Source organism: Rutidosis leptorrhynchoides, chromosome 3 (genome assembly GCF_046630445.1).
Source record: "Rutidosis leptorrhynchoides isolate AG116_Rl617_1_P2 chromosome 3, CSIRO_AGI_Rlap_v1, whole genome shotgun sequence".
NCBI lineage: Eukaryota > Viridiplantae > Streptophyta > Magnoliopsida > Asterales > Asteraceae > Rutidosis > Rutidosis leptorrhynchoides.
Genome location: NC_092335.1, coordinates 6707130 through 6720312, shown reverse-complemented (window position 1 = coordinate 6720312; position 13183 = coordinate 6707130).

Below are 13183 nucleotides of genomic sequence, written 5' to 3'. Positions count from 1 at the left end.
GGATTTTAACCAATCCTTATACACTTTGAACGAAAGCGTACCGCAACACAATCGGAGTCGAACACCACGCTAGTAGGTATAAAAGAGGCACCTAATGTTGCATCATGTAGACTCCATTACCAACACACATCGAGATTAAAAACACTCGATCTCAAGGGTTCCAACCACCCGACGAACCTCATGGTTCATCACTTCAACATAAAAGCGAACACGCGCTTAACAATCGAACACCAAAACCATTTCCGTGGCTTAGTAGAAACATTTCTCAAATATCAAGGAATGCTTGGTTGCACCAAGTCTTACGCCCTTCGCCCGACAATCAAACGTCACCATAGGGTACTTCCATTAGGAACGTCACCCATAACAACAATATGCACAACACAAGGCATTAACAACTCAAACTCAAACGGCATCGAACATTCCCAAGACTTGTGACTCCTCATGCCACCATTGTAACATCTAGACGCGCTAGAATTCGATATACTCGTCCGTGTACCACCCGTGCTCACGCTCGGACCCTTAGTCCTCTTACTCGGAGCACCATAAGAAACAACCCTTATCTCCCTTGAAGGTTCACCCTTCTTCGATCGTGTATGCGACTCGAAACCCCTAGCCAAGTCGAATAATTCCGAAAACGATTTCGCTTGACCACGACTAATTTTACTTTTCAAGTCGTCGTTCAAAGTCCAATAGAAATCCCCCATTAACAAACGATCACTTCCCAAATACTCCGGACAAAAACGAGCCTTCGCCATAAAGGTCGTCTTGATAGTACTCAAATCCATAGATCCTTGTCGCAAGTTTCGCAACTCATTACGCAATTCCCACAAATCGGCCGAAGTCCGGAACTCCTCGAAGAATTCCTCCTTAAACTCGTCCCACGATAAGACCATAAACGTTTCACCACCAACAAGATCAATCTTACCATCCAACCAATCCCTTGCCCTACCCCGCAACAAACTAGTTGCGAGCCTCGTCTTCTTCTCGGGAGGGCAATCAATCGTGCGAAAACGCCCTTCGACATCTGAAATCCAAGTTGTGCTTACCAATGGATCCGGTTTCCCGTTGTACATCGGTGGTTTAGTCCTCATGAAGCTCTTAAGATAACGCTTCATTTCGCCACTACTTTGAAGTTTGGAATACTTCCTATCCATTTCTTCTCGAAACGCTCTCATTTGCTCCGCAACGGCGGCCGCAACTCTAGCGTTAAACTCCACGTTATTCGCCTCGATCTCGTTTCGCGTCGTCAATCTCAAAATGCAAAACGATTAGATCACGAACGTATAAAATCGCACGCACAACTCCGTCCCATCTTGCTAAACACTCGTCGTACATCACTCGTTAGACACGATTTGTACCCGTAATAAGGTTTGCAAGTTCTTATTACGCACACACGCCGCATCGACTCGTTAGTACAACGACCGCCTCGCTCGATGATAAGAACAAACACAACCAAAATTCTACGCGATACAAACACACGCGAGAATTATTACCACAACACAAAAGCATATTAATAATATCCGCATTACTAATATATACGTTAGTCGACCTATAAACAAGGCACTAACTAAATCCATTCCGACCCGAAATCCTACAAGTCCCGCAACAATTTAAGCACACACAAAAGTCTAAGTCTAGGCACCTATCTCAAGTCACCTAAATCCCTTAGACCATGCTCTGATACCACTTGTAACAACCCAAACCAAACCACGACAATTCCCGTTAAATTTCACAACATAAAAAAAAAATTCTGGTGCAGTTCATTTGCGCGGCGCGCCAGGTGGGTGCGCGGCGCGCCAAACCACCTGGACAGCCCGCTGTCCCCGGAAGTCAATTTAACGAAAATGTTTGACTAGTTCCCGACATTTTTAGCCAAAACGCTTTTAACCATAAATTCATATATATAAAACTAGCACGTTTAATTAATAAAATTGAGTTTACGAAGCGGGTCCCACAACGACCCATTTTACCACCTTAAGTACCGAAATACAATATTTGACCAAAAGACTTTTAATACAACAAAGCCGAGCATGGCGATTGGGAATACGCTACCCAATCCTAAATGATCCAAAAGTAAGTCACTAAAGCAACTATGCACGTCTTCTAGTCCTCGCGCTTACCCGAGCCACCAATCCACATGCGATCTATAAAAAGAGTCAACAACGAGAGGGTAAGCTAACGCTTAGTGAATGATAATATACTACATACATATGTATGCATAAAATGGACACGCCACATAAATAAACAAATACCGCATACCGGAGCGTCCAAGCCTAAAGGCAAGCTAACCTAAGTATACCATACGATCACTAAGCAACAAGCTAATAATACCATCAATAAGGTAAGTTCACCAACGTCAATGTGAACAACGCCAATAACTACCCCCGGAGGGTTAACTACATCACGACAACACAACATTAATCACGAATTAGCAATTCGACAATCATGCAACATATCGTGCATATACCAATAACCGCAAGTCCACAATAACTAGCAATACCAAAAGCATATAGTTCATAATTAAATATGCCAATACATAACTCATACAACCATGGTTAACCAAGTACACAAGGGAACGGTACATGAAAGTCCGTTGGAGTTCATAACATCCGTTAGTGCTACTTAATCAACGCGTAGTCACTAATCCCCCGGGTGATGTCTTAAACAACGCGACTCACTCACCCTTTACAATGTGGCGTCTTAAACAACGCGACGATTCCACATGCCATTCAATACGATGGATGGTGTCTTAAACAACGCGACATCCCCTCCATTACATTGTGGTGTCTTAAACAACGCGACATCCACTTCTTTACCATGTGGTGTCTTAAACAACGCGACATCCACTTCTTTACAATGTGGTGTCTTAAGCAACGCGACAATGCCACATTCATACGACACAAATAAATACATTATATACACATACGCATAATTATTCCACTCACAACCACGTGTGATAACGTACACCCAAAATGTGTACTTTGCCAAAGGTAGTCAACCAAAATGCACAACCGTGCCAATTGGACCTATGCACAAGTCCCTCAAATCCACCTATATGTGAAGTGAGCTCTATAGCCGAGAATCACTTCACCCGACCCGCACCCATCCTACACATACATATGCATATAGGATATTAACACTCACCTTGAAGTCTTGAAGAAAGCTTCCAAGTAATCCGCAACTCGCCAATGGAAAATACCTATTCCATTATCACAATTACAACAATACAATTAGGATGGATTTACAAACCAACCCAATTCAACACTTAGTGCAATTTCGACCCAATTGCACTTCCAAGCACAAACCGTGCCCGAACTAACCAATAATCACTAACACAAGTGAGAATGGTCCTAATAAGCCAATTAAACCCGAACTCAAGTGTCAAACACGTGTCATACCCATTTAGACACTTAAACCCTAATTTTGACCCATAATGGTCAAAATCTCATTCTCTACCAATTTGACACCAAAACACATTTAACTCGGTTTAATATTCCAACTTAATCCATTTTAAGTTCATAAACCTCATTAAGTCACCAAATGGGTCATAATCACCACCAAACCCTAATTTGACCCAAAGTCACAATTAGTCAACCAAATACCCTAAAATGGTTTCCAATACTTCCATAATCACTAATCCAAGTGATTAAACTCATACACAAAGCCTAATCAAGGCCAAACCGTCATCCAACCCAAAACCCGCCAAGTGACAAGAATAACTAGTCACCATAAACCCATTTCATCACCTAAGTGGGTTACACAACAAATTAACTCAAAACCCTAAATTGAATATCAAATTAAACAAATGAAATTTGGAGTTTGAGCTTACCAATACCACCACAACGTAGCTAGGAACGAGGAGAACAACTTTAAAAACCGAGACTTTGAACGATTTGAGCTCCTTCCTCACCAAAACCTCCAATCTCTCTCTAAACTCTTACTCTCACTCTAGGGTTTGAAGATGAGAGTGTTTGATGAGTGAAATATGATCCAAACTGATCAAAGGATCAGTTTTGATGACCCTAAACCGACCCCAAGTGAAAAGACCAAAGTACCCTTCATTTAAAGCCTTTAAAAAGGCTGAAAATTGCTTCTGACCCATTCGGCGCGCCGCGCCACATTGTGGAGCGCCGCTCCACTCTGCAGGTCAGATTTCAGAAACTTGTTTTGGCCATAACTTTTTGACCGTAGCTCCGTTTTCGATGAATCAAATATCGTTGGAAACGTAATAAGATTTTCTTTCCAATGGTAAGGCTTTGAAACATCAACACAAACTTTATTTGGGGTTGAAAAGGTACGTACACACCTTGTACCTCAAACAACGTCCAGTTTTCCTTCGACGGTCGAGCAAGCAACACCTACATGTTGTGCACACTCCATACACACATAGTACACCTTAAATACATTATGTACAATAAATATTTGGGTCTTACATGTCGACTGAGTGTAACCCAAGGTTTTAATATTTTGTTATCAATTATACCAAGTGTCCTTGTACATAATTTCACCCCTGTTTTAATTATTCTAGTGGCTATTAATCCATTCCCGTGTCCGGTTAAATGAACGATTATTCGTACATATAAATACCCCGCCCATCGTGTCCGATCGAGTGTATATGGTAACTTATAGGGACGCCCAATTGTAAATCTTTATATTAATATTAACAAACTATCATTTAGTTAAACAAATATAAAGCCCATTAATAGCCCATAGTCTAAATTCCACAAGTGTCGTTCTTTTGTCCAAACCCCAATTATGGTACAAAGCCCAATTACCCAATTTTAGTAATTAGCCCAACATCATGATTACTTCGTATTAAATAAGCATAATAATAACTTAGCTACGAGACATTAAATTAAAAAGGTTGAACATAACTTACAATGATTAAAAAATAGCGTAGTGTTACACTGACAGAATTTCGACTTACACCCTTACAACATTCGCTAACATACCCTTATTATTAGAATTATAATTAAAATTAAAATTAAAATATAAATTATAAATATAAATATATCGTATGAATGGAGAAAAGAGAAAGATAGATGGATTTGTGGTGCACCAAAGCTCGATTTTTATAGGCATGTGGGCTGGAACTGGGGCTCATGCGATCGCATGGATTTATGCCTTCCAGGCCATGCGATCGCATGGCCAGCTGGGGAGGCTCATATTTGGTTGTTTTCTTCTGCCGACGGTTTTATAAATAATATAATATATTAAATAATTATAAGAATTATTTAAATATTATATTATATTTATGTGCATAGTTGACTTGTAATTTTTAGTCCATTGCGTCGAGCATTGAGAGTTGACTCTGGTCCCGGTTCCGGATTTTCGAACGTCCTTGCGTACAATTTAATATCTTGTACTTTGCGTTTTGAATCTTGTACTCTTGTAAATTCGAGACGTTTCTTATCAATAATTGGAACCTCTTGGATTGTATTTTGTACTTTTGAGCTTTTTGGTCGTTTGCGTCTTCAATTCGTCGAATCTGTCTTTTGTCTTCACCTTTTATTATTTAAACGAATATCACTTGTAAATAGAACAATTGCAACTAAAAGCTTGTCTTTCTTGAGGAATAATGCTATGAAATATATGTTCGTTTTTAGCATTATCAGGTTTATAGTCGAAAATATAAGTTACAAGTTATTTTTGTAAGAGGTAGTCATTTCAGTCGAAAGAACGACGTCTTGATGACCATTTTGAAAAACATACTTCCACTTTGAGTTTAACCATGATTTTCGAATATAGTTTCATGTTCATAAGAAAAATTATTTTCCCATAAGAACAACTTTTAAATCAAAGTTTATTATAGTTTTTAATTATCAAACCCAAAACAGCCCGCGGTGTTACTACGACGGCGTAAATCCGGTTTTACGGTGTTTTTCGTGTTTCCAGGTTTTAAATCATTAAGTTAGCATATCATATGGATATATAACATGTGTTTAATTGATTTTAAAAGTCAAGTTATAAGGATTAACTTTTGTTTGCTAACAAGTTTAGAATTAACTAAACTATGTTCTAGTGATTTCAAGTTTAAACCTTCGAATAAGGTAGTTATATATATATGAATCGTATGATGTTATGAACATCATTACTACCTCAGGTTTTGTGGATAAACCTACTGAAAATGAGAAAAATAGATCTAGCTTCAAAGGATCCTTGGATGGTTTGAAAGTTCTTGAAGCAGAATCATGACACGAAAACAAGTTCAAGTAAGATTTCCACTCGAAATAAAATTGTTATAGTTATAGAAATTGAATCAAAGTTTGAATATGAGTATTACCTTGTATTAGAAAGATATCTTACTATAATTAAGAAAAGATTTCTTGAGGTTGGATGATCACTTTACAAGATTGGAAGTAAGCTAGCAAACTTGGAAGTATTCTTGATTTTATGAAACTAGAACTTATAGAATTTATGAAGAACACTTAGAACTTGAAGATAGAACTTGAGAGAGATCAATTAGATGAAGAAAATTGAAGAATGAAAGTGTTTGTAGGTGTTTTTGGTCGTTGGTATATGGATTAAATATAAAGGATGTGTAATTTTGTTTACATGTAAATAAGTCATGAATGATTACTAATATTTTTGTAATTTTATGAGATATTTCATGCTAGTTGCCAAATGATGGTTCCCACATGTGTTAGGTAACTCACATGGGCTGCTAAGAGCTGATCATTGGAGTGTATATACTAATAGTACATACATCTAAAAGCTGTGTATTGTACGAGTACGAATACGGGTGCATACGAGTAGAATTGTTGATGAAACTGAACGATGATGCAATTGTAAGCATTTTTGTTAAGTAGAAGTATTTTGATAAGTGTCTTGAAGTCTTTCAAAAGTGTATGAATACATATTAAAACACTACATGTATATACATTTTAACTGAGTCGTTAAGTCATCGTTAGTCGTTACATGTAAGTGTTGTTTGAAACCTTTAGGTTAACAATCTAGTTAAATGTTGTTAACCCATTGTTTATTATATCAAATGAGATGTTAAATTATTACATTATCATGATATTATGATATATTAATATATCTTAATATGATATATATACATTTAAATGTCGTTATAACGATAATCGTTACATATATGTTTCGTTTCGAAATCCTTAAGTTAGTAGTCTTGTTTTTACATATGTAGTTCATTGTTAATATACATAATGACATGTTTACTTATCATTTATCATGATTAAACATAGTGTAACAATATCTTAATATGATTCATATATAATTAGTAAGACGTTGTTATAACGATAATCGCTATATATATCGTTTCGAGTTTCTTAATTCAATAAACTCAATTTTATTTATATAACTCATTGTTAAAATACCTAATGAGATACTTAATTATCATAATATCATGTTAACTATATATATAATTATATATATGTCATCATATAATTTTTACAAGTTTTAACGTTCGTGAATCACCGGTCAACTTGGGTGGTCAATTGTCTATATGAAACCTATTTAAATTAATAAAGTCTTAACAAGTTTGATTGCTTAACATGTTGGAAACACATAATCATGTAAATATCAATTTCATTTAATATATATAAACATGGAAAATTTCGGGTCACTACAGTACCTACCCGTTAAATAAATTTCGTCCCGAAATTTTAAGCAGTTGGAGGTGTTGACGTATCTTCTGGAAATAAGTGCGGGTATTTATTTTTCATCTGATCTTCTCGTTCCCAGGTGAACTCGGGTCCTCTACAAGTATTCCATCGAACCTTAACAATTGGTATCTTGTTTTGTTTAAGTCTTTTAACCTCACGATCCATTATTTCGACGGGTTCTTCGATGAATTGAAGTTTTTCGTTGATTTGGATTTCGTCTAATGAAATAGTGAGATCTTCTTTAGCAAAACATTTCTTCAAATTCGAGACGTGGAAAGTGTTATGTACAGCCGCGAGTTGTTGAGGTAACTCAAGTCGGTAAGCTACTGGTCCGACACGATCAATAATCTTGAATGGTCCTATATACCTTGGATTTAATTTCCCTCATTTACCAAATCGAACAACGCCTTTTCAAGGTGCAACCTTAAGCATGACCATCTCTCCAATTTCAAATTCCATATCTTTTCTTTTAATGTCGGCGTAACTCTTTTGTCGACTTTGGGCGGTTTTCAACCGTTGTTGAATTTGGATGATCTTCTCGGTAGTTTCTTGTATTATCTTTGGACCCGTAATCTGTCTATCCCCCACTTCACTCCAAAAAATCAGAGACCTACACTTTCTACCATAAAGTGCTTCAAACGGCGCCATCTCAATGCTTGAATGGTAGCTGTTGTTGTAGGAAAATTCTGCTAACGGTAGATGTCGATCCCAACTGTTTCTGAAATCAATAACACATGCTCTTAGCATGTCTTCAAGGTTTGTATCGTCCTTTCGCTCTGCCCATCAGTTTGTGGATGATAGGCAGTACTCATGTCTAGACGAGTTCCTAATGCTTGCTGTAATGTCTGCCAGAATCTTGAAATAAATCTGCCATCCCTATCAGAGATAATAGAGATTGGTATTCCATGTCTGGAGATGACTTCCTTCAAATACAGTCGTGCTAACTTCTCCATCTTGTCATCTTCTCTTATTGGCAGAAAGTGTGCTGATTTGGTGAGACGATCAACTATTACCCAAATAGTATCAAAACCACTTGCAGTCCTTGGCAATTTAGTGATGAAATCCATGGTAATGTTTTCCCATTTCCATTCCGGGATTTCGGGTTGTTGAAGTAGACCTGATGGTTTCTGATGCTCCGCTTTGACCTTAGAACACGTCAAACATTCCCCTACGTATTTAGCAACATCGGCTTTCATACCTGGCCACCAAAAATATTTCTTGAGATCCTTGTACATCTTCCCCGTCCAGGATGTATTGAGTATCTGGTTTTATGAGCTTCTCTAAGTACCATTTCTCTCATATCTCCAAATTTTGGAACCCAAATTCTTTCAGCCCTATACCGGGTTCCGTCTTCCCGAATATTAAGATGCTTCTCCGATCCTTTGGGTATTTCATCCTTTAAATTTCCCTCTTTTAAAACTCCTTGTTGCGCCTCCTTTATTTGAGTAGTAAGGTTAGTGTGAATCATTATATTCATAGCTTTTACTCGAATGGGTTCTCTGTCCTTTCTGCTCAAGGCGTCAGCTACCACATTTGCCTTCCCCGGGTGATAACGAATCTCAAAGTCGTAATCATTCAACAATTCAATCCATCTGCGCTGCCTCATGTTTAGTTGTTTCTGATTAAATATGTGTTAAAGACTTTTGTGGTCGGTATATATAATACTTTTGACCCAATATAAGTAGTGCCTTCAAGTCTTTAATGCAAAAACAACCGCGCCTAATTCCAAATCATGCGTCGTATAATTCTGTTCGTGAATCTTCAATTGTCTAGACGCATAAGCAATTACTTTCGTTTGTTGCATTAATACACAACCGAGACCTTGCTTTGAGGCGTCACAATATATCACAAAATCATCATTTCCTTCAGGTAATGACAATATAGGTGTCGTAGTTAACTTTTTCTTTAACAATTGAAACGCTTTCTCTTGTTCATCTTTCCATTCAAATTTCTTCCCTTTATGCGTTAATGCAGTCAAGGGTTTTGCTATTATGGAAAAGTCTTGGATGAACCTTCTGTAGTAACCAGCTAGTCCTAAAAACTAGCGTATGTGTTTCGGAGTTTTCGGGGTTTCCCACTTTTCAACAGTTTCAATCTTTGCTGGATCCACCTGAATACCTTCTTTGTTCACTATGTGACCGAGGAATTAAACTTCTTCTAACCAAAATGCACACTTTGAAAACTTAGCGTACAGTTTTTCTTTTCTCAGCAACTCTAGCACTTTTCTCAAATGTTCTTCGTGTTCTTGATCATTCTTCGAGTAAATAAGTATGTCATCGATGAAAACAATGACAAACTTGTCAAAATATGGCCCACACACTCGGTTCATGAGGTCCATGAACACAGCTGGTGTGTTAGTCAATCCAAATGGCATAACCATAAACTCGTAATGACCGTAACGCGTCCTAAAAGCAGTCTTTGGAATATCATCCTCCTTCACCCGCATTTGATGATATCCAGAACGTAAATCGATCTTCGAATAAACAGATGAGACTTGTAGTTGATCAAATAAGTCGTCGATTCTCGGTAGTGGGTAGCGGTTCCTGATGGTAAGTTTGTTCAACTCTCGGTAGTCGATACACAACCTGAATGTACCATCTTTCTTCTCGACAAACAAAACAGGAGCTCCCCATAGTGATGTGCTTGGTCGAATGAAACCACGCTCTAAAAGTTCCTGTAACTGACTTTGTAATTCTTTCATTTCGCTGGGTGCGATTCTGTATGGAGCACGAGCTATTGGTGCAGCTCCTGGTACAAGGTCTATTTGAAATTCAACGGATCGATGTGGGGGTAATCCCGGTAATTCTTTCGGAAATACATCGAAAAATTCTTTTGCGACGGGAACATCACTGACGTTCTTTTCTTCAGGTTTAACTTCCTCGATGTGTGCTAGAATGATGTAACAACCTTTTCTTATTAGTTTTTGCGCCTTCAAACTACTAATAAGATTTAATTTTGCGTTGTTCTTTTCTCCGTACACCATTAAAGGTTTTTCTTTTTCACGCATAATGCGAATCGCATTTTTGTAACAAACTACCTCTGCTCTCACCTTTTTCAACCAGTCCATGCCAATTATTACATCAAAACTCCCTAACTCGACTGGTATTAAATCAATTTTAAACGTTTCATCCCCCAGTTTAATTTCTCTCTCCCGACATATATTATCTGCTGAAATTAATTTACTTTGCTAATTCGAGTAAAAATTTACTATTCAAAGGCGTCAATGGACAACTTAATTTAGCACAAAATTATCTACTCATATAGCTTCTATCCGCACCCGAATCAAATAAAACATAAGCAGATTTATCGTCAATAAGAAACGTACCCGTAACAAGCTCCGGGTCTTCCTGTGCTTCTGCCGCATTAATATTGAAAACTCTTCCACGGCCCTGCCCATTAGTATTCCCCTGATTCGGGAAATTTCTAATAATGTGGCCCGATTTTCCACATTTATAACAAACAGCGTTGGTATTACTTGCTCCGACACTATTCGTTTCGGCATTACTTGTTCCGACATTATTTGTTCCTTTAGTTCTGTTAAACTTTGGTCCGTAGACCTCACACTTTGTCGCGCTATGACCATTTCTTTTACACCTGTTGCAAAATTTCGTGCAAAACCCCTGATGATTTTCTTCACACCTATGACATGGCTGTTTTTAGTTTTTGTTGCCGTTGTTGTTATTGAGGTTGTTGTTGGGATTGTTATTGTTGTTGAAACGGTTGTTGTAGTTATTGTTGGGATGTTTGTTGTAGTTATTGTTAGGATTGCGGTTATTGTTGCGATTGTTGTTGCGGTTGTTGGGATAGTTGTTGCGATTGTGGTTGTAATTGTTGTTGTTGTTGTACTGGTGACTCTTGTCACCGTTTTCCTCCCACTTCCTCTTGAGTTGTTTCGTGTTGGCTTCTTCGGCCGCCTGCTCTTTAATTCTTCCCTCAATCTGATTTATGAGTTTATGAGCCATTCGACTTGCCTTCTGTATAGAAGCGGTCTCGTGTGAACTCACATCTTCTTGAATCCTTACCGGTAACCCTTTTACAAACGCGTCGATCTTCTCTTCTTCATCTTCGAATGCTCCCGAACACAATAGGCACAACTCTGTGAATCGTCGTTCATATGTGGTAACGTCGAACCCTTGTGTTCGTAACTCTCTAAGTTCTGCCTTGAGTTTATTGACTTCGTTTTTAGGACGGTACTGCTCGTTCATCAATTGCTTGAATGCCGACCACGGTAGTGCGTAAGCAGCATTTTGTCCTACCTGTTCAAGATAGGTGTTCCACCACGTTAACGCAGTACCTGTGAAGGTATGCGTAGCGTACTTAACTTTGTCCTCTTCAGTACACTTAATTATGGCAAACACCGATTCGACTTTCTCGGTCCACCGTTTCAATCCAATTGGTCATTCGGTTCCATCAAATTCCAAAGGTTTGCAGGCAGTGAATTCTTTGTTTAAGCATCCTACACAATTTCTTGCTCCGTTAGCTGCATTACTAGATTCAGAGTTATTGTTGGTATGTAGCGCAGCCTGTACTGCGGCTATGTTTGCAGCAAGAAAGGTACGAAATTCCTCTTCGCTCATATTCATGGTGTGTCGAGTAGTCGGTGCCATTTCCTTCAAAATAGCCAACTGAATCGAGTTAATTATACAGAATATTAAGAGTAGTCAATAGTATTTCGTAGCATAATATGAACTCATTTATAAAAGCTTTTTCTTCATATTAGCGTTTTATAAGTTTAAATTCGGGTACTACCTACCCGTTAAGTTCATACTTAGTAGCTAATATACAATTCAACTACTACAATTCCATATGAAAAACTGATTATAATAATATATCACATACAAATATTCTTCAAACTTACAACTTCGCTATATTACATATAACATGAAATATAGTACACTATGATGCAGGACAGTTTTGAAGATAAATCTAGTTAATATGCAAGTTGTTCAGAAAAGAAAATAAAGACACGTAATTCATAAGTCCAGAAACAAGTCATGCATTCTGGTTTTACTAAGACTACTTCCCATCCTTGGTCTTGTGGAAAATAACCGTTATGACCATTGGCTAGGCAGCATGTTGTAATGTCGTCAAAAGGACGAGGGTTTCGTAATGTCCAACAGCCCCATAATAATCTAAAAACCTTGTTTCTCACCCCAACTACTGAATCCGTCACTTGTGGGAAGGTTTTATTTAAAAGTTGCAATTCGATGTTCTTTTTCTCACTTTGGTAAGAAGCGAACATCACTAACCCGTAAGCATAACATGCTTCTTTATGTTGCATGTGAGAAGCTCTTTCTAATTCACGAAATCCTATGTTGGGATATGTTGAGTCAAAATAGGTTCTTAACCCGTAGCGTAAAATTGCATTTGGGTTCCCCGCATTTAATGCTTTAAAGAAAACACGGCGTAACTTACGGTCTCACCAATGTGATATACCCACCTATCAAAGGAAAGCCTTTTATAAACTAAGGCATTTCTGGAAAGTCTTTCAAATGTTTAACAAGTTAATTTCGCCATAACTAAATGTGCTGATGAATTCTGACTGACTCTAGACAAGA